The sequence below is a fragment of the Fukomys damarensis genome, unplaced genomic scaffold, assembly GCF_012274545.1.
Source record: "Fukomys damarensis isolate Sample0158 unplaced genomic scaffold, DMR_v1.0_HiC HiC_scaffold_38, whole genome shotgun sequence".
In the NCBI taxonomy this organism is placed as follows: domain Eukaryota; kingdom Metazoa; phylum Chordata; class Mammalia; order Rodentia; family Bathyergidae; genus Fukomys; species Fukomys damarensis.
The window spans coordinates 30,854,652-30,877,209 of NW_022900950.1; the positions used below are offsets into that span (position 1 = coordinate 30,854,652).

Consider the following 22,558-nt stretch of genomic DNA (forward strand, 5'->3'; position numbering starts at 1 on the left):
CGGTGCCGCAGGCGCGCACCGCCTGCCGCCCTTCTGCCGCGTGGTCCTAGAACCTGCGCACCCGCGCAAGTTGAGCGAGAGATCCCTAGGCGTGAGGCTAGGTGTGCTGCCAGGCGTGGCGGCGACTTGAGGAGATGTTGGAGAGCGCTAACCCGCCTCGTCCTACGCAGCCGAGAGGACAGCTATCTCCCATTGGAGAAACAATACAGAGGCGACGCTCTCGACAATTCTGGATGAGGTGGGAGGAAACCTGTGCGGTTTAACCGTGTCTGTCCCGAGGACTTCGTTTCTTCGTTTTTACATATTTTGGATGAATAACCTGTGTCAGACTCCTTAGAAAAAGACCGAGAAATAAAGTGAAAATACAGTAACCAATAACAAAGTAGATATGTTTAATTCTGAATTAAGAGAAAAAGTAAGGGATGGGGAAGGGAGACAAGCCAGCCTTCCTGCCCACCTGTTGGCCATAAATTTTGAATACCTAGCTACAAAATAAAGATCTCAGCCAGCAGGGATGAGGATGTTGCTAGAGAGAGTAGTAATAAACTCCGCAAGTGAGAAAAATGTCCAGTGTGAGATACTTAACTAGTATTAGCCAGTGGATGAATAGTTGCTGTTTCCTGCTTTCACAAAACAACGTTACACCTTGTTCTTCGTGACTGCTAGCTCCGCTTTACTTTTGCCTATTTGAGAAAGTAGTTCAAGTGAGGAGAATAACTGCATAAATCAAAGCTTGAGATATTTTTGTTGCTGAACTAGTGGTGGGGTGTTCTTCTGGATTTTTCTATTTTAATGAGCTGAGAGCCTGAATTCAGACAAAGCTCTAAGATCAAGCGTGCCTCACCTTATCTGTTCAAACCGTTCAAAAAGCAAAGCATTTAAATAAAAATTGGGTGAAAAATAGATTTCTGATGCGTGAATGTTATTTCCATAGCGATTCCGTTATAAGCTTGGGGTTGTGGAGATGACACGACAGACTGACAGGACTGAGTCCAAGACAGCAGGTGCCTTCCAGGGGCCCTCCCGCTTTCCCCTGGCGCAAGTCAGTGCCTAGACTCTGGTTTTCAGTACCACCATTCAGGTCAGAAGAGCTTATACTCCAAACGGTGGGTTTGTGGGTTCATTCATCTACTGATGAATAAGAAAATGCTATGGCTCTATGAAGGACCTAGACCATTGGAGTAGACCGATTATTTTATGGAAAGTGAAGGAAGGTATGAGTAGCTCTTCCCACAGGAGGGACAAAATGAGATAGCTTAAGCACCTGGGAAATAGGATGAACAGTGTAATGGAGAACATGTGGTCTCCCAGCAGAGAGAATGCTGCATGCCAGCCGTACTTGGATAGGGGTGATGCATGTGCCTAGGCTACAACACGGAAAGTTTCAGGGGGCAGTCTGACCCATAATGACCCCAGCAAAGGTTATGGTTTCTGGAATCTCCACTGTCTATCCACCAGTAATAGCAAAATAGCAAAAGAATTTGCCTACCTTAAAACCTTTGCTTTTTACAGTGTCAATGTGAAAGTCCAACTTTGCAAATTACTGTACTGAGAATAAACATGGCAGAGAACGTTGAAGAAACACCACAGCAGTAAGTCTGTCCCTAGGGAGAAAACAGTGTCTTTACTTGAACACAAACATAAGCCACAACACTTTCTTTGTGTACCTAGCTTCTTAAACCAGGGCTTTCTAAAGGAAATGAACTAGATGCTGGTGCAGACAGTTCAATCGTTCCAGCTGCTTGGAGCAAGTTCAGAATTTTAGCCACTCTGCTGAAAAAGGGGCAGAGAAAGGGACTACCATAACTCACAGGACACGGTGACAAACATGGACACAAACATGAACCCTCCTAGTGACTCAGTTATTCCGCAGTGCAGGTCTGAATTCAATTTACTTAGTCAAATGTCTGCTGGGTACCTTGATGTGTAAAAGCTTTGTGGTAGATACTTAAGGAACAAGAATCCTGCCTTCAGTTTTTTTTCTTTTTAGAGCTGAGGGTGTAGCTCAGTGCATACAGTGCTTGCCTAACATGCATAAGGTCTTGGGCTCAATACCACCAAAAACAAAACAAAACAAAAAAGCTGCCTATGAGTTGAAGATGGATGACAGCTACACAAACAATGTTCAAGCATAGCGAACCCAAGGGGAGAGGGAATTCTGAAAGCTTCAAACTGTGTCTTTATTTGAGAGAAATTAAGTTCTACAATGTGACATAGTATTATAAGGGTTCAGAGAACACAATGATTGTTTTCTGTTTTTAGGTTATCAGAAATACTACCACATACAAGGAGCAGGGAGAAGGGGAGGGGAAGGGGATAAAAAATTGAGATGTGTTATGTTACTGAACCAAACCCCACAAGGAATGTAATCAGGTACTGCAAACATACTGCAATAAATAAATATTACCATGTACCGCTGTCTCTGCTACCCACTCCTTTCTTCTCTCATTGTCTCTCTTCCTCTTCTTTCCCACCTGATCTCAATCTTTTCACCTTCATCTTTCCCCTTTCCTCTCTTCCACTAGGTCCCTCACTTTGTTCTTTAAATGCCTCCAGAGCACTGCTCCTTTGAGCCTTTGCACCAGCCACTCCTTTTCCCTGGACAGCATAGTGAACCGTGGTGTTAGGCTTCAACCTACACGTCACCTCCCTGGTGCCTGGTCCCCTCCTCTCAGCACATGAGAACTCGAGCTTGTCTATGTGTATTGCTCTGTCCCCAAAACCTGTAAGAGTAAGTGTTCAGTGATTAAGCTGAAACTGATGAGCACCTACAATCTATGTCCAACTACTGAGCAAATAAAAACTTAAATAATTGATATATAGAAGCTTTTTTCTTCTTATTTTTTCTCATTGAGTTTATTGGTACATTTTAGGTACACAGTACAGTTACATTCATCATTGGGATCTTGCACCTTTACATGACAGGACTTGGTTCTCATTTTTTCCCCTTGTCCCTGCCCTCCCTTCACTCCCTCATCCCTTCCCTATTTACAAAGACTTTATTTCCATTTTTTCATTTTCTCATATTTTTTTCTTTTCCCTGATTTCCTTTCCCCTACCCTTCCCACTTCCCCTACACCTTTAGCCCTTTTCTTCCTATTATACCTTGTCAATTATACCATTAGGGTCTTATCTACAATTATAGTTTTTCACACCAGAGAAACTATTCGGTATTTACATGTGTGTGACTGATTTATTTCACTTAAGAGTATAACCTCAATATGCATCCATTTTCCTATGAATGACTAATTTCTCATTCTTTTTTCATTTTGTTTTGTTTTTTCGGGGGTTTTTTGTTTGTTTGTTTGTTTGTTTGAGAAAGGGTCTCACTACGTAGTTGAGACTGACCTGGAACTCACTATGTAGCCCAGGCTGGTCTCGAACTCACAGCAATCCTCCTGCCTCAGCCTCCGGAGTGCTGGAATTACAGGCGTGCCCCACCACTGGCTCTAATTTCTTATTCGTTATGGCTGAGCAGTATTCCATTTTATAGAAAAATAATATCTTCTTTATTCAGTCTCCAACTGATGAGCAAATGGGCCATTTCCAAGTTTTAGCTATTATAAACTGTGCCGCTACAAAGCTTTTTTCTTCTTTAAGCAGTATAATAAATGTGAAAGTTCCTCAGTCACTAACAGATAATCTGCCTTCTTCTCTGACTCTATCAGGATGAAGTTTCCCATTTTCCTCAATATTTGCTCTGCTCTAAGGAGAAAGTTCATCAGAAAAAAGAAAAAAATCATGACATCTTCCATAGCAGAAAGACCTAAGCACCTGCATCTAACTTCACTAATCTCTCCTTACTTTGCCTACAGGAGTTTTTTGAAGAAGACAATGGCTTCCTTCATCCTAACCTTTCCCTACTACTTTGATTATTCTTCTTTTTGGGGGAGTAGGGTATGATTGAGATAGGGCCTAGGTTTATAGTTCAGGCTGGCCTTGACTAAACCCACTATACAGCCCAGACTGGCCTCTAACTTTTGGTTATCTTCCTGCCTCAATCTCCCAAGTGCTAGTATTATAAGCCACCACACCCAATTTACTTCTCAGATTTTTCTGAGGGGTTTTTCAGTATGTTTCAGCATAGTTTAACCATATATTTAGGGTTTGTAGCATAAAAGGTGATTCAGCTTGTGATGTTACTGTCACTTTTACATTTAGATTTGCAAGTCAGTATTCAAAAGCCACCTCTCCATTTGACCTTTAGCTTACCTAGGGCACTTGTGTGAGGGACAGCATACACACCTTCTGGGGTTTTCCTAAAATGTTCAAGTTATGCCCTCAGTTGTAAGAAATAGGCATGGCTTCCACTTCTTCTTTTTCTAAAAAAATACTCTGTTAAAATAACCAAAGATAGAAATGTTAAATAAAAGCAAAAATTCCCACATATACTTAGCACAAGAAAACCCTGTCAGATACACAAGCAACTGAATGGTGATTTCCTGGAATCCAAGTAGAAGTGTGTGAATTAGGGGACAGGATGGGAAAGAGAATTTTTACATTATACTTCATTACTATTTTTGTGTTTTGAATGATGCAAATGTATAACTTTTAAAAATTAGGTACCTCGAGTATTTTTTAAACTTATGCATATTTATGTTCTTTGTTTTGTTTTGTTTTTTAATTTGAAGTACTGGAACTTAACCCCAAGGCCTCACACTGCTATATCTGAAGCCCTTTAATTTTTTTGTTTTTGGGTTTTTTTTTTTTGTTTTTTTGTTTTTTTTGTTTTTTTTGTTTTTTTTTTTTTGAGATAGGGTCTCACTATGTAGTTCAGACTGCCCTGGAACTCACTGTGTAGCCCAGGCTGGTCTCGAACTCGCAGTGATCTTCCTGCTTCAGCCTCCCAAATGCTGGGATACTGCCCCCTGACTCACTGTGTAGCCCAGGCTGGTCTCGAACTCGCAGTGATCTTCCTGCTTCAGCCTCCCAAATGCTGGGATTACAGGCATACACCACCACACCTGGCTAATTTTTTTGCTAAATTGCTCAGGCTGTTTGTGATCCTTCTGCCTCAAGCTTCCAGAGTGATGAGATTACAGCTCAGCACTACCACACTCTGAACATGTTTTGTTTTTAAATATAATTTATCCATGTGAGTTAAATCTGGTTCCTTTCTGCCTAAACTGAATACACACTTGGTCTCTGAAATACCTTATTTAGACTCCCGAAAGGCTCTCATCTTATGCCTTCATTGGCTCTGACTCCACCTCCAAAGAAAGACAACAGTCTCTTTACACATATAAATTAAAGGGCCAGCATTTCTCTACCTCTTTAAGAGAGCTGGCTTAGGGTTATTTTTCCTAAACTGCAAAAAGGAAAAAGTTATAAGGGCAGTAAGTGGTGGAAAGAAGGGAAGTGAACCCAGCAAATTCTCTGTTTTCATGTTTCTTGTGCTTCAACCACATGACCTGAACAAAAGGAGGAAAACAGGTGATCAAATACAGGGGTGCAGTACCCTGAGCTACATTTCCAAGCCTTTCTATTTTATTTTCAGGCAGGGTCTTGCTAGGTTGCTTAGGCTGTCCTTGAACTTGTGATCCTCCTCCTGTCTCTTTCTCCAGGGTAGCTTGGGATTGATTGCAGGCATGCATCACTGTACCCAGTGAAAATGTACTTACTGTAATACAAATTCAGAAGGACCTATCAGGATGGATGTAATAATAAAATAATAAAAACAAAGTAACAATGTTGGTGAGGATGTAAAGAATTTACAACACTGGGAAACTGTTAAGAATGTGAAATGGTACAACCACTGTGGAAGGAAAACAGCGTGGTGATCCCTGAAACTTAAAACACAAAGTTACTGTATGACCCAGCAATTCCATTTCTGGATATATATCTAAAAATAATCAAATGCTAGGAGTGGAAGGGATATTTGTCCCCTTATACTCACAGCAGCCTCATTCATAATAGTCAAAAGGTGGAAACAACCCAAATGTCATGGGAGAAAGAATGGATAAATGTATGAACAAAGTGCGGTCTCGCCATGCAATGGACCATGATTCAACCTTAAAAAGAAATGAAGTTCTGATGCTCATTGAAGTTCCCCAAACACAAAAGGGCAAATATTGCATGAGTCTACTTACATGAAATAGTTATACAGTCAAATTTAAAGAAATGGAAAGTAAAATTCCAGTTTCCAGAGGCTGAGGGCCAGAAAAAATGGGAAATTATTGTTAAATGGGTACAGAGTTTCTGTTAGGGTGATGAAAAAGCTTTGGTTGTAGATCATGGTAATGGTTGTACATCATAGTGAATACATTTAAAACCACTGACCTGTACGTTTGCAAATGACTAAGATAATAAATATTATTATATTTTACCACAATAAAAATAATCCACAATTTTTTAAAACCCAAAACCTCACCAAGGACTTGTGGACAAAACAAAATACCAGTTTGTTCCTCCTCTGGGTACCCAGAGCACCAATCATTTCCACTAGTTTGATTTGCTTATAGATCCATCTCTCCTGCTCCTACAGGCCACCTCTCCTCCTTAGGAGCCATGTTTTATTGATCTCTCCATGTGTCTAGTGGGAGAGCCCCTGTTGCATTCTGAATCATGACTCGTAGGTAGAAGAGACACAAATGCACAACATAAACTAAGACTTTGATTATTGGTGTCCCTGCCCATCTGTTCCCATACTTCCCAGTCATGGACTTCCTGCGCTTTGAGAGGCACTCCTTCTTTTCCATCAGCGCTGACTCCTTGGATTTAGTGACTCAGCTTTTGAATTGGCCCCTAGTTAGCTTCCTGCATCTGCTCCTTGTCACCTCTCAGAGTCAGCAACTGAGGTTATTCTCTACCTGTCACTACCTTGGGGGGAGGAGGGGAGCAGAAGCCACCAGTCACATAAACTGAATAAGCACAATCCTAATTAATTGGCAAAATGGATGAATATCTGCCTTACAGTTAAGTGGGGGTGGATAGAAGTTAATTTCTGAACCAATCACTGGTGTGGTTACCGGTGTGGGATTTAATCTTTGGCTAAGCAAGCTTACTCCTGGAGCCAGGGCCAGCATCAGCTGAGGCATGGAGGCATGAGGATGTCTGAGGAATGGCAGCCACCCCGGGCACAACAAACTTTCTGGTGTAAGGGGAGAAGCCTGAAGTGAATGCTAGATAAACAATGTCCATTTGAAGTAAACCAAGGAAACAATTCACATCCCAGGCAGAGCTGCCTCTGATAATGTGTTCTTTCCATTCTGCCAGTGTATCTCTGCTATAACAGGTGTGAAAGAAACGTGAAAGCTAGCAGCGTCAAAATGGAGTCATTTGTGTCAACTACAACAACAATTTTATTTTTTTGTTTTGGTTTGGTTTTGGTACCGGGGATCGAAATCAGGTCTTTGTGCTTGCGAGGCAGGTGGCAGAACTACTGAGCTAAATCCCTGGCCCTAAAACAACAATTTTAAAAGGTAAATTAAGCCAGAAAGGTATGAAGGAAGGGAATCTTTCCCAAATTGCCTGATAGTAACCATCACACAAGACTCTGAGAAACTATAAGCTTACACAGGGGCCACCACAACCTTATACAAAAAGTACTACAAAGACATCTGCTCATCAATATTCTCTTCAACCCAGGACTGATGTCACTCTAAGTTATTAATTATTATCTCAAAGGATTATTGCTCCAAATCAATCTGATGTGGTCTTCACTGTTATCTTTGAAAAACTTTCTCTCACCTCAAAAATGCCCACAGTTTACTATGTCATGTATATTCCCATTGCTGTATTCTGTTATGACAATGCTATTCCCAAATTGACATTATTCTCTGAAGAACCTTTCCCTCTCATTGTTTCATTTAGGTTCCTGTCTGTGCTCATTTAAATATATCCTGGGATGTTATAGTAAAGTATTGGACCTCTGATACCCTTAGCTCACACCACATTGGAGCCTATTGTTTATATTTGTGCATGGTCACTGTCTGTCAACCTTGCTGTGAAAACTTTCTTCTACCATTACTGCTACTTAACTTTTGCATCAAGTACCACCAAGGACGATTTTTAGCCATTATGGTCTGTTCTGTGGACATAGTTATGACAGAAGAAAGACATTCAGAAGGATAACAATCTCCTTGCTAGGTCACTTTAGGATTAGGACTTGCCCTGGAAAGCCCTGAATACCTTTTCTCCTGAGTGTGTTTGTGAAGAAGTCTGAGACAGTCTCGATCCTGTAACCGAAAGCACAACAAAGAAAATTTGACCGTTTCTTTTTTCCCTAAGAGAGACGATGCAGAGCAAGCAGATGGATGAGAATATAAGTGGGCATCTTGCTAATGCCGACAATGAAGTTGGTTAGAAGAATTGGAATATGGACTGGAAAAAAATGTAATTAATTATTTTGAGTTTTCTTCCTTTTTGCCTGGATCAAAGCAGCCCAATTCATTTTCTGTGATGCAGGGTTAGTGTTTTAATGAAGCAGAACCCTGCTCAGTATAAAGACTGATTACCTGTTCTAACCTGTAAAGTGTCACTCTTAATCTCTCTCCCTTTATTCTATGCCACACTGTAATTTAAGTAATTTTCCTGCTTTCAAGACTGCAGTAGATTTCTTCCCTCCTCTTTTGTTCTTTCTTTGTTCTTTTTTTATTTTTCCTTTTTATTAAGGAAAATTTGAAACACAAATAATTGTAGAGAATAGTAAAATGAACCCAATACATTCATCATGCAGTTCTTCTATGTAGAACTTATATACAGTAAGATGGATGGATTTTTAAAAATAAGGGTATGTACCTCTTTAACTGTCACTCCCAATCAACATACAGAACATTTCCTTCACCTCTGAAAGTAGCTCAGCCATCCTCCAGGTTTAGCAGCTATAAGTACGTGGCCACCCTCTATACCCCTGCCCTCTAACCCATGGGATGACTTTGAGGCAAAAGCAGACATCACATTACTTTTTTTGTAAATATTTCCTTATATTTCTATAGGAGATAAGCAAATATTATTACCACTCTGAAATGAACAATAATTCCACATTGTCAAATACCCAGCACCTATGTAAATTTCCCCAATTTTTTAATTTCTACATCCAATCTTTACATTTGGTTCTCACCATCGCTCCATCTTACTGATTTTGAAAGCCATCCAGGTTAACATTTCTGATCTACTATCATGATTATCTGTTAATGTAATATTCTTTAGTCTAGTATAACCTTGACCCAGTATAATTTTTCCAGTTGAAGTGTCCATTATTCCTCTTCAGGCATCTTGCCCTTCAACAAGAGTTGACTATGAATTTTATATGAATATATATGTATATATGAATTCTATATGAATAACCTTGTTTACCCCTCTTTGGAAATTTACTTGTGTGGTCTCTTCCATCCACCCACCCACAAGTTCTCACTAAATAAGTATCTGTGGAACATCAATAAGCCATGGACTGCCTGGTACTTAAGAAACTTTTAGCAAAGATGTTAAGCATGGTTTCCACGCACAGGGAGATTACAGCCTCCTCCCTTCTCTACCTGCTGGAATTCCATGTACTTTAAGGTGAAGTCCAAATGTTGCCTCTACAAAGTATGCTTCACCTCTTCATGCAGAACTATTCTCTCACTCCTCTAGGACTCCTGTTTTGCTTCACTTGAAAAATTCCTAGACTACATACCACATGAGGGATTCGAACACAAGGCACATAGAGAGAGTAACTTCGTCTATGTAATACCCTCAAAATTGAGTAGAGACAGAATGAATGTATAAATTTTTGCTCTTTTATTACTTACTACTTTTAATTGCCATGTAATAATTAGATACATTTATTGGGCAAAATGTGATATTTCTACACATGTATACTACAAGTAATGATAAAATCAGGCAATTAGCATACCATCACCTCAAACATTTATCATTTCTTTGTGTTGGGAAAATTCAAAATCCTTTCTTCTAGCTATTTTCAAATATACAATAAATCATTATCAATTGTATCACATACAGTACTATACCATATCTCAGATGAATAAATGTTATGAGCAATTTCCAAAAAAACCCTACTGACTGCCAAACATGACCATAAAATTAACCTTATATATGAGAAATTCTCAAGTTGATATAGGTGACTGCAATGCCCTAAGATTCAGAGGCAAAGTCCATTTATGGAGCAATTAGGAGTTGATCTGGAAATTAAAAAGCTACACCTTGAATATTTTCCTTCTTTTAGTTATCTTGTTCCATTATGGTAGGTTTCTCTATTTGGCACAAGGAATGAAAGCCAACTTACTGCAGTCAGAAGTTGCTAAAAATACATGTCTACGTCACTATACAAGAAGACATGAAAAAAGAAAATTAGAATCACCCATAATTAGCTAGGCATGGTGATATATATCTGTAATTTTAGCTATTCAAGAGACTGAGGCAGGAGATTCGAGGCCAGCCTAAGTGAAGTAGTGAGACTCTGTCTCAAAAATATAATTAAAAAAAAAGTTAGTGCTATAGTTCAGTTAAAGAGAACTTGCCTAGAATGTATGAGGCTATGAGTTCAATCCCAAGTTAACACCCCGCCAAATCATGCATAACCACTCAGACAAAAATAACAAACAGTTTGACAAATTAGTATATTTCCTTCCTGTCTATTATCTCTGCACATAGAAAAAGACTGAAGCTGGATGTGATGACACAGATCTATAATCCCTGTACTTGGCTGAGGCTGAGGCAGGAGGATTGCCTTGAGTAAGTTCAAGGCCAGCCTGAACCACATAGCAAGACTCTGCCTCAAAAAATTTTTAATTGACACAGTAATTGTACATATTTATGGGGTACAATGTGACATTTCAATACATGTATACAAACTGTATGATCAAAAAAGGGTAAATGGTATATCCATCATCTCAGATATATATATTGTTTCTTTGTGTTGGGAACACTCAAAATCCTTCCAACTAGCTACTTCAAAATATTCCATTAACTGTTATCAACCATAGTTTTCCTACTGGAGCAGCAAACTTAATAATAACAGACCAAATGCTTTCCCTTTGATCAAAAACAAAAAGGATGTCTTGTCACATCACTTCTTTTGAACTGTGTATTATTTTTAAATATGAGATATTTAAAACCACCCTGTATTCAATTTGCATATCTTTGTGAGAGTACCTCTTAGATGTATTAGCAATTTGTACTGTTTTTATGACTTATAAAAATTATTATTTGTAGTCCTTGCCATGCATCTGTTGTCCCATTCCTTTATTTTTGTGAACTCTCTATTTTTGTCTTAAATATTTGTAGATTGCCTTCTTTCTTTCTTTTTAAAATTTATTTTATTTTTAATTTTTTTGCAGTACTGAAAATTGAAACCAAGGAACACTGAGCTACATACCCAGCTCTTTTCATTTATTTAATTTATATTTTGAGACAAGGTCTTATTAAGTTGTCCAGGCTGGCCTCCAAGTTGAGATCGTCCTGCCTCAACCACCCAAATAGCTGGGACTATAAGTGTGTGCCATCACGCCCAGCTTTTTTTTTTAACCATTTATGAAAAAAACTATTTCTTTTGTCTCTTTAACAACTACATTCAAGATTAACTATTTCTTCTTACAGTATTTCATACTATTACAGAAACTAAATTCTATATTCAAGAACTGCTTGAGTAGTTCATAGCTTATTATTTGACTAACACATTTTCCTATAAAAAGTTTGTATATTTTTCACCTAGTGTTATTTGTTTTGTCATAATATATCAACAAGAAATTGACAAAATCTAATTTGCAATATTGGCTCAAAGTTATAATATGTAAGATTTATACTAAGTTCAAAGCCATATTTTCATCCGTAGGACTCAAAAGGACGATAAGGGTGGTATTTGAGAATCACATAGGAGCATAAATATGTATGTTTGTATGGTGTAATTTTACAGGGAAGGGTAATCTAATTTTGAGTGAATGTCCACCATACCAATTATTTGAAATAAAAATGGAAAAGCATTTTCTCCTGTTTAAGAATAAGTAATGAGTAAGAAGAAATAAGAAGAGTTATTGTCATGGATCATTAATAAACAGTGTTCATTTAGTATTTAAATTTTCTAAAAGTTTTGGGCTAAGAAGGGATGATTCTTTATATTATCCTGTTGGTTTATAAAAGTGAAGTTGAAAGTCTTTTGTTTGACTTTATCTTGGCTTAATTCATACATACTATCTCTAGGTATTATCTTGCAACTGGTAAATTACTGTATTTTTATTATACCTCATATTCCTTTGTCTCAGAATGAATTTGGTTGTGAATCAATAAGACATGATATACCTCATCATAACTACTTTCCAGAATTAGTACAAGCCTATGGTAAGTAAGGTTTTTATAATACCAAAACTTCAACATGAAACAAAGACAAAATGTGGATAAAGCAATTTAAGAGAATAATTTAAACAAAAGTACAAAAAGAAGTCCTAGATTACTGAACTTCAAAAGGGATTCAGCTATTGATCACAATTTCAAAATACATCAATAAAAAGAGAAGAAAATTGCACTAACCAGCACTGCTACCATAAAAAGTGCTTGGGCATGTAAAATCTGGGCCCTCAATACTTCATTTATATAGCCCTCTCTGTACTCTATTCAGCACAGCTTTTCTCAAATTTGCTTTTTATAACATTGTGGTAACTGTACGCAGCAGAGATTCAATAACGACTGCTACTATGAAATCCTTTTTAGTAGAACCATGAGGAGACAGCATTCAAAAAGTGCTAGACCTTGTGGATTTGAGAGATTGGGCTCTGGGGCCAGGCTACCCAGATGCAAATTCTGGACCTGCTACTGACCACCAACATGACCTTGAACATTTTACTTAACCTGAAAGTATACTTTACTATCATTTAAGATGGAAATAGCTGGGCATGTGTAATCCCAGCACTCTGGGAGCCTGAGGCAGGAGGATTGCTGTGAGTTCAAGACCAGCCTGGGCTACATAGTGAGTTCCAGGTCAGTCTCCACTACATAGTGAGACTCTGTCTCAAAAAACAAACAAAAAAACAAAAGATGGAAATAATAGTAGCTTCATAGGTTTATGTCAAGGCAGAAAAAGTACTAGCCATATAATAAGCATTTAATACCCTTGAGCTATTCATTCATGCAGAAAAGAAAAACAACTGGCTATATTTCCTATTTGTATTATCCTAGGAAGTGAAGCATAATAAAACTATACATATACATGTACATATACATACTTTGAGGACCATTAGAATCAGTTAGGATTTGGTTTTGCTACATGAAATAAATGAAATACACACACATACACACACACACACACACACACACACACACCCCTCAGAAATCTGGGAAAACAAATTAATTTCTCATGCATATAAAGTAAGTTATAAAAAAGCAGAGAGCCCTGGCTGCTGTCATGGGGACATGATTATGTGGATCCCAACTCCTTTCATTGTACTGCTCATCCCTCCTTCCCAATCTGCCTCTGATCCCGGAAGGCTGCTTGACTATTCCCACCTGATGCCCTTTTCCAGTGGTAAGGAAGAAGAATATGCAAAATGGGCCTGCCATTTACCCTTTCAAATTGCTTGTCAGCTTATCCAATGCTTCCGTTAACATTACACTGTCCACATCTTGGTCTCATCATCATCTAGCTACCAAGAGACTAGAAACTAGACTTTATTCCAGGTGATCGTGTAACCACTAATAATTGGAGGTTCTAGAACAAACAATGGGTATTAAGGAGGAAAACAGCATTCCCTAACAAACTAGCCCTGAGACAGAACCCAATGACACTATTCAAAGATTTGAAGACAACTTGAGGATATATTTATTTATTTGCTTGTCTGTTTAGGCACACTTGCCAATGATGTTTTTTAACTGTGTTTTTAAAAAATCATAAAAAGTGGATCATGTCCTTAGCCCTCTTAGAAATGCTTGGCAGAGGGTATTTCCCATTATGATCTTTGTGGCCTAAAGGAGAAGTAAGAGACTTGGAGAAGATGTCAAAGAAAAACCACCAGGATGACTAATAGCTAAAAAACAATCAGCATTCAGGAATAGAAATGAATCAGCCGAGGGAATAGTGGCTAGAAGGTGACTAAATAATGATCTCTTGCTATGCAAGTGACTCTGACACAGAGGGAGGAGAAAGAAGGAAGGGGAGGATCCATTGTTCATCTCCACTAGGAATCAAGAGGAGGAAAAGGGAGACAAAAGTGACTTCTGACGTGGAAAGACAACTGTGCTGGTGGGGATAGCAGTCAAAACACAAGTATTCCATGAGGGAAACTGAAGCATGGGAAAGGCACTCATACGTGTTCCCATTGTTCATCCTTCTTTTACTTGTGCCCTGTCTCTCCAGTCACCCAAGTACTGCCTTAGAGAGGAGTGTATACAACCACTTCAGAATTCAGAAACATTCGTTGATATGGAATAACTGTAGAGTTTAGAGAAGAGATGCTATTTCACTTTGAAAGATAAGTTCTGTTTACCTACAGAAAATAATAGCTATAATATCCGTATGTTACAGAGAAGATCTTACAAATAGAGAAAAGAATGTATTGCTTATATTTTAAGTTTTTTTTTTAATTATAAAACTGATACAGTGGCTTTCCAGTCAGGATAGCACAGTAAAATGCATTTCTGCTGCAAACATTAAGCAATACTAAGCAAAATATACAAAGTGCCATAATTTGAATGTGGTTTGTCCCCACCAAATATCATGTGTATAATTCCCTAATGTGATGGTACTGAAGTGGTGGGTCTTTAAGGGAGACATTAGGTATTGGGGACACTGCCTTTAAAGGATTAATGCCCATCTTGTGGAAGTGAGTTATGTCTCCTAGGACTAAACTGGTTACTTCTAGAATGGATTGTTGTTACAAAGTGAGTTTAGCTTTTGTGATTGGCTTTCTTGCTTCCTCTCATGCCATGTGATCTCTTTTATGTTCATATCATGTGACGCCATGTGATGTGTTAAGATGTACCAGAGGTTGCCTAGATGAGGCTACCGAAACTTGGATTTCAGTTTCCAAAACAGGGAGCTAAACAACTTTTCTTTGTAAAATAATCAGCCTCAGGTACTTTGTTTTATGAAACAGCTAAGGCACAAAAAGAAAACAAAAAAAAGATATAGAATGACTAAGAGATGAGGACCATAAACAGCAGAAACAAAGTTGAATGAGGCAAAAACTGGGATCTGTAGCCACGTAACTTAAATCAGGCAGTGGTAAGCTGCCAGTCTGGCTTCTCTAGGGTAATGGTGAGTGACTCAAAGTGTTCTATCGGATCCTAAAGATGAGAGCCAGACTCACTAGAGAAATCGAAGGCTGAGGTATAACATTCCATTCCTTCTATCTCTATTCCTTTCTCCACATCCCACTCCCATGGGTACCTCCTGCTCCTGTGTAGTTATTACCACCACTCTGTAAGAAAAGAACATTGTGGGATATGGTGGCATCTAGGGGCCTTTCTGTCTCTCTTTCCCTTTCCCTTTTTCTGTTCAGTTCTGCCACTGCTCTTACACATTCGCCCTATTCTTTAACTATAATTAAGTCTATTGTGCTTTGTCTATGGGTTCACTGCAGAAGCAATAATATGACTGAACCCACAGAAAATGGAAAGTACACTATGTTATTAAAGCTGTGTCATCATTAGAGTATTTTTCTAAATTCTATATATAACTCAACATCATGTGGGGTTTTTTTATTGTATTTATTTTTGGTACTGGGGATCATACTTGGAACCTTGTGCTTGCAAAACAGGAGGTGGAACCACTAAGCTAAATCCTCAGCCCAACATCATGTGGTTTTATTTAGCTTCATGTTTAGCTTCAGATTATGACTTTCTTACATAGCATTTGTTTTTCCCAAAGTTTCTAATTTCCTTAGTATATGCATGTGAATTTGCATGTAGTTATTGAAAAAAATCTCTATTTTGTCAGTATTTCCAAGCTTTAAAATATTCATCACGTGTAATGAGCTAGATTTTCTTTTCAAAGATATTCTTCTGGAGTTTCACTTCCTGTTTTTATTTGACCTTATAGTTTTGTAAGCCTGTGACACCTATTGTTTCTTTCTATTATTTTCTATGATATTTTCCTAGTTTCTTGGATTCCATATCTCCATCTTTTTTGAATTTCTGCTTGGTTTGGAAGGAGTACATGCTCAACTAACTTTTCTCAGTAAAGGTCTATGTAGAGAAAAACTTTGTGAGTACCGAAGCTTTTTATTCTCAGATTTGCTTGATTGTGTGAAATATTTCTCTCTGTCTCTGTCTCTCTCTGTCTCTGTCTCTGTCGCTCTGTCTCTCTCTCTCTCTCTCTCTCTCTTCAGGGAATGTGTCTTGCCTGTCCTCTTGTGGGCTCCTTGACTGCCCTCCATGTTGGCTCCTCCTAGGCTGACCCTGTCTAACTACCTACAAGATATCTAATTAACTTACCTATCTGCAATATTCCTCCCTCTGAAGAAGCATCCCTAACGGCTGTGAGGGGGCAAAGGGCAAAGACCAGTCTGGCTACTTCCAGCTGAAGAGAGTCACAGTTGTGCTCAGCAGTTAAGAGTTACTCTACATCTATGTTCATTAGGAAGATTGGCCTGTCGTTCTCTTTTTTGGTTGGGTCTTTCCCTGGTTTTGGAATCAAAGAGCACCAGGCATTGTCATCTTGGTAGCTATATAGATGGCTTCAAGTCTGAAGGAGACAAAGCCAAGGAAACAGTTGTGAATACATGGGCCAAATTATGAGGTCACTAGGATTGCCTTGAACATAGCCAACAAGGGTTTCTTCCCTCACCTTAAGATGGCCCTAACTAGTGATGACCCAAGCCCCTCCTAGTGATGTCACAAGCTCCCCCAATCCTTAGCCATTAAATCATTCAATCCCACCCCAGCTCCTCTAAGCCCCATCCCAGTCCATTAAGAAGCGCTCCCTGTCTCAGCCATATTGCTCTCTCTCCTTTGTTCAGCGACAGCCCAGCAGACCCTCCCCATAATAAAGGCTTGTCATGGTCCTGGTCTGGTCCTGTTTTTTTGCTCTTTTTACCTAACATATCTGGTGCCAAAACCCAGGAGGAAGGCAGTTGATTAAGCGATGAACCCCCGTGGGCCAGGGTTGATTGGCCTTTCGACTGTCTCCTCGGGACCACATCCGCTGAGGCAGGACCTTCTCAAAACTTTCTACCTGTGCCAATTCTGGCAACTCACACCCTTACCAGTCACTGATTTCAAGGTGAGTATGTAGCTAGCTTCCCTCACTCGGGTCATCTGTCTCGTTCTCATTCTCTCCCTCTGGGGACTATGGTCAGAGAGACCCTCTTAGGCCACTGGGCCCAGGACCATGTCCCTGGGGGATGCCCCTTTGGCCGGAACTCCTCCTATTCTCCCCTTCTGGGGGCTGGCTTAGGGAGTATCAAAAGAGACAAAGACGGTCCTCTCTTTTGCTCTCCTCCTAGGGAGCTGACTACTTCTCACTCGCCCTAACATGGGTGACCAACAATCCAAACCCCCTTCCTCAACACCTCTTGGCTGCCTCCTGGCACAGCTTTGTCCTCTGGGACTGTTGGAACCCAACACTAAGCCAAAATGACCCATTTTTTACTGCAATCAAGTTTGCCCTCAGTACAAATTAGATAATAAATCTCACTGGCCTGAAAATGGCATTTTCAATTTTAACATACTGTGTGATTTACACAATTTTTGTCAACGCATTGGCAAATGGTCAGAATTCCCCTACATACAAGCTTTCTTTCTCACCCCTCCCTCTGTGAAACTTGTTCATCCTCTCAGGTACTTCTAGCCCAAACTCCACACCTCCCAACTCCCACCTTCGATCTGGCTGATCACTCACCACTCATACCTCCCCACTCTATAACCTGGCAAGCTCTTCTGTTTCCTTGCACTCTTACCTCCACCACCTTGTGATCATTTCTCTTCTCTGCCATCTTGTTTCTCTCCATCACACACCCATGCTCTCCCTGCTCTTCCTTTCCCAGCTTGCTTAGAAGAGAGAGGAAAGCAAGACTGAAAAAAAAAAAAACCAAAAAAAACCCAAAACAGTAAAATCCTTCCCTGGCCCTGCCTATTTACATATCAACGACTTGTTTGGCAGGCTACATTACCAAGAAATTCCATTGGACCCTATTGTTTTCTACATAAATAATTGGAAAATAAAATAAAAGGTTTTAAAACAATCCAAAGAAAATGTAATGCTTAAGATTGGAGCTCAAAGACCAAATGCGAGGTTACAGCCAGCTACAGACTGCTTGCTCCATAGTAGAATCAGCTGCAACGTCCTGCCAGACAGGAAAATCTTAAAAAAAAAATTATAAATTCTGGCTAATTGACAAAGGTACTTTTGGACTTCAACTTAAAATAATGTTTGTTTTCCAGATGTTTAATTAATGTATTTAAAATATTTCTTTTACGTTGCAAATTCTTAAATTGTAATTATGGATTAACTTGACTTTCTCTCTACTTTTTGCTTACAGACGTCTGACAATAACTAAAGATTATGCTACTGTTATAAAGTGCTTTTACTCCTTCTGATTCTAATTACAAGAGAGCTCTGTTAATTGACCTGTAAAAGTTTTGACTAGTCTTAATTAAAAGAAATGGTATAATTCAATTGGTCAGATATATTTGAGTGCACTTTAGTTTCATAAATTGTCTTACATGTTTGCCTGTGCCTGTCCAATTGTTTGAAAGTATTTGTCCAATTTTGTTTTTTGATCAAAATGACATCAATTATACAAATAAATTGTTAATTTCTACAACCTGGTTTTATAGGTTAAATTAAAAAATTGTCAAAATAATTAAATATAAACTTTTAGGTTTGGATAAGACTCCTGCTGGTGAATAAAGAAGCAGCTGCTTAGAAAAATTATTCTGTTCTTTGTTCACTAATGGGAGTCCCAATAATTTTCATAGCCTTATGGGAAGATATACCTCACTAAATATGTTGTTATAAAATGTTTACATTGGTTATCATCAAAGGGTTGAGTTCTAAATATGTTATTGTGATGTTTATAATGGTCATCTTCAAAATATAATATTTTCTGTGGAAAAACAAGGAGTTATTAAAAAGATCCTTTGGTACCAGGCTACACTATAGGACATAAGTTTTCATATAATTATAATAATTGTTACTACTACTTTTCTGGTGTACAAAATATATTCATGTTTTCTGTATACAGGTCTTCCAACATTGTTTATGACAATAACATTGTGATCCAGGTATTCGCCCTTCTCTTCTGCTCCATCTACTCATGATTATAGGTACAACTGTAGGCCCATACACATTCCTTAGATGGCATCCTATCAAAAGGAAATAACTTAAGTAAGAGTTTCTGTTTTTTTGTTTTTGTGTGTTTTTAGAGGAGAATAAATACATTTAACAATGGCTTTTTATTCTAAGATACATATCTAAGTTTGTTGCAAAGATAGTTATCATGATTGTTATGCTAAAATATTATCATTTTTATTATGTGTCACTCCTGATTCAAAGTTTTTTCTGTTAGTATTCTACAGGAAATCAACTACTAAACCAATCATGATTGATAAAAATAACAGTCCTCTAAGTATATTTTAGATTCCAGGGTGCTTGCTATCCAGATAAAGTTATGATTGTTAAGCTCACCAATCCTATTGTACTACTGATGTCACTGATCTTCTCTTCTGGGAGTCCAACCACCAAAGTGCAAATCAACTACAACCAATCATGATTGATAAAAATAACAGTCCTCTAAGTATATTTTAGATTCCAGGGTGCTTGCTATCCAGATAAAGTTATGATTGTTAAGCTCACCAATCCTATTGTACTACTGATGTCACTGATCTTCTCTTCTGGGAGTCCAACCACCAAAGTGCAGAGACCAACACCAAAAGGTAACTGGGCTAAGAAAACCACCAATATTTTGGCCCTGGCCCTTCAACATCATCAAAGATCCAAGGTATGAAGAAACCTTTTATATAACACGTTACATCTTTGATAAGTCACCCAACCTCCTGAGCAGGGAGATTGCTGGACACCAGAGGACAAATGTAATGATGCTAAAGGAGAGTCACCAGGAGAAAAAGTCTCCTATGCATTCACTGAAAGCAACTTGTTCAAGCAAGGCCCATGAACCATCCTAACAGCTGACACTGACAGGAGCTGAGAGGCTCTATGCATGGTTCTGAAATAATGCCTAAAGAAACTTAACAAACCTTGACAATAGCAAGATCTTCATATTGATTAACACAGGTCTCACTTTAACTTGGTCTTAAACACCCAACAGAAAAGAATAACCAAAATAGACAGTCAATGAACAGGCACTAGTGATAGACTTTTGAGGTCCACCACTCCACCTCCCTATAAAGGGATAGATCTCCAAGTAATAAACCAGATAATCCAGTCTCAAAAAATGTTACAACTCCTATTTAATACCACCCTCCACTAGCTCCCTGTCAATATCTCAGACTGTTGGATGTGTATGACTATTTACCCCTGCTCATTCACTCCAATTCCCATCCCCCTAGATTTTAACTTGTCTGTCTCAAATACTGGCAATTTATCCACAGTTCTGGGACCCTTTGCTATGGGTCTCCCATTCCCTACACAAACCACTAAACTGACATGCACAGGGCAAAAGGATAAGATCACTTGCCTTGCCTGCTCCCTCTTTATCTCAGAAGAGCATCTGATCTGCCTGTCCAATGGCCTGTACTTCATATGTAATCAATAGGCATTGCAATTGATGCCTCAATCATTCTGATGTTTTCTGTTACATATCCTTCCTTAGCCCTCCCGTGACTATTTACAGAGAAGCCCAGATGTCTAAACAAGTTCTCCCACAAACACAATCAGAAAAAGGGCAGCTTCCCTTGTAGTCCTCTTCTTAATGGGAGTGGAGGTCCTCCCTGGGATGGCGATGGGATAGTGGGCATTTCTACAACATTCACACATTTATATCAGGCCCTGTCCATAGAGATTTTGGAAGACATGGATAAAAAAAGCCAGTCCTTAAATACAGTTACAAGATCAAATAAATTCTCTAGCAGCAGTCATGTTACAAAATAGAAGGGGCTTTGACATGCTGACAGTGGCCCAAGGGGCAACATGCCTGGTGCTAGGTGAAGAATGCTGTTATTTTGTTAACCAGTCAGGGATTGTTAAAGCAAAGGTTAAAGAATTACAGCAGCTCATTGAAGAGTGAAAGACGATGGAATTCTTGGGGAATAGACAAAAGCTATTCCTGGCTTCCTCAAATTATGCCTTGCCTACTTCTCTTGTTGGGCCCCCTGGCTTATATATGTCTTTTAATCATGATAGGTACCTGTCTGTTTCACTGTTTTCAAAAATTTCTTACAGGAACGCATAAGGGCATTTACCAACCAGACAGTCACAGAACTCATCATGGCAGGGTATCCGCCACTGCGGCAGAGGGAAGAAGCCCCCATGAGATCAAGGTTTAGCCCTAACCTTCACCCCTTTGTCAGCTTGAAGCAGCTCCAGAAGAAGAGACCTTCCCGCAATAACCATAAAACAAAAGCCTGGAATGTTAGGTTTCCCTCACCTGGAGATGGCCCTAACTAATGATAACACAAGCCCCTCCTAGTGATGTCACAAGCTCCCCCAATCCCTTGCCACTACATCACTCAATCCCACCCCAGCTCCTATAAGCCCCACCCCAGTCCTATAAAAAGGACTCCCTGTCTCAGCCATGTGGCTTTCTTTCCTTTGTTCAGAGACAACCCAGCAGACCCTCCCCATATTAAAGGCATGTTATGGTACTAGTCTGGTCCTGGTGCAGGGCTCTTTTTACATAACAGGTGTACACCAAGAAATAGCAATGAGTATCAGTTATATCAAACCTTTTGTCCCTTAATATTGTTTGTACCAAGAGCATTTTAAATGAAAGCTTATTGTTTTCCACAGAAAACTTAGCTGTCTGACCATGACTAATGTATGCATATCACAATATTATGTAGCAAAGTATTTCCCACAAGATTATGGAAATAGATCTAAAAACATTATTACCCATATCTGTTAGAAAATTTAGCAGAGCACAGGTGTCTTAGCTAGAAAGCTCTTCTGAGGGGACACATAACACTCTACTATCTAAATATTGCAAGTCCATACTATTTTCTTTTATCAAATCAGGATCTAGGGACATCCTCATCTTTTTTTTCCTGATAGTTGAGAATTTAAATTAACAGAAGGGCTTAATTCTCATGTTTCTTAGACCTTCAAGAATACATGCCTGAAAATGTCTTCTATTTAATTTCCTATCAGATTGGCAGCCCAGTGGGGGTCTTGTATAGGAACTGTTTGTGTTCTAGTAGAAACCGGTTATTTCCCTGGCTGCCTGTCTTTTGAGCTTCTCTACATGTAGTAGCAGCTTGTAATACTGCTTGTCTCTCATTTGAAATCAATGTTTTGTTTATTTGTTTGGTTTTTTGAGACAGGGTCTCACTATGTAGTTGAGACTGACTTGGAATTCACTGTGTAGCCCAGGCTGGTCTCAAACTCACAGTGATCCTCCTGCCTCAGCCTCTTGAATGCTGGGATTATGGGCATGCATCACCATGCCCAGCTGAAATCAATGTTTAATTTAAGAGTAACATTGCATCTTTCTAATCTAGTCCATAGGTCTGAGTA

At 39.0% G+C, this 22,558-nt stretch overlaps 1 long non-coding RNA gene across 2 annotated transcripts; it reads right to left on the reverse strand.

The window, feature by feature from the left end:
* Positions 1 to 1,567: 1,567 nt before the first annotated feature.
* Positions 1,568 to 17,898, reverse strand: LOC104862114. 2 transcript variants are annotated; one of them, XR_780198.1, is made up of 3 exons: positions 17,826 to 17,898; positions 4,213 to 4,335; positions 1,568 to 1,604 (listed from the first exon to the last, which is right to left on the reverse strand). It is a non-coding gene; the product is annotated as an uncharacterized LOC104862114 (long non-coding RNA). The 2 variants fall into 2 exon arrangements; XR_780197.1 differs by lacking the exon at positions 1,568 to 1,604 and adding an exon at positions 2,608 to 2,723.
* Between the last annotated feature and the right edge of the window lie 4,660 nt (positions 17,899 to 22,558).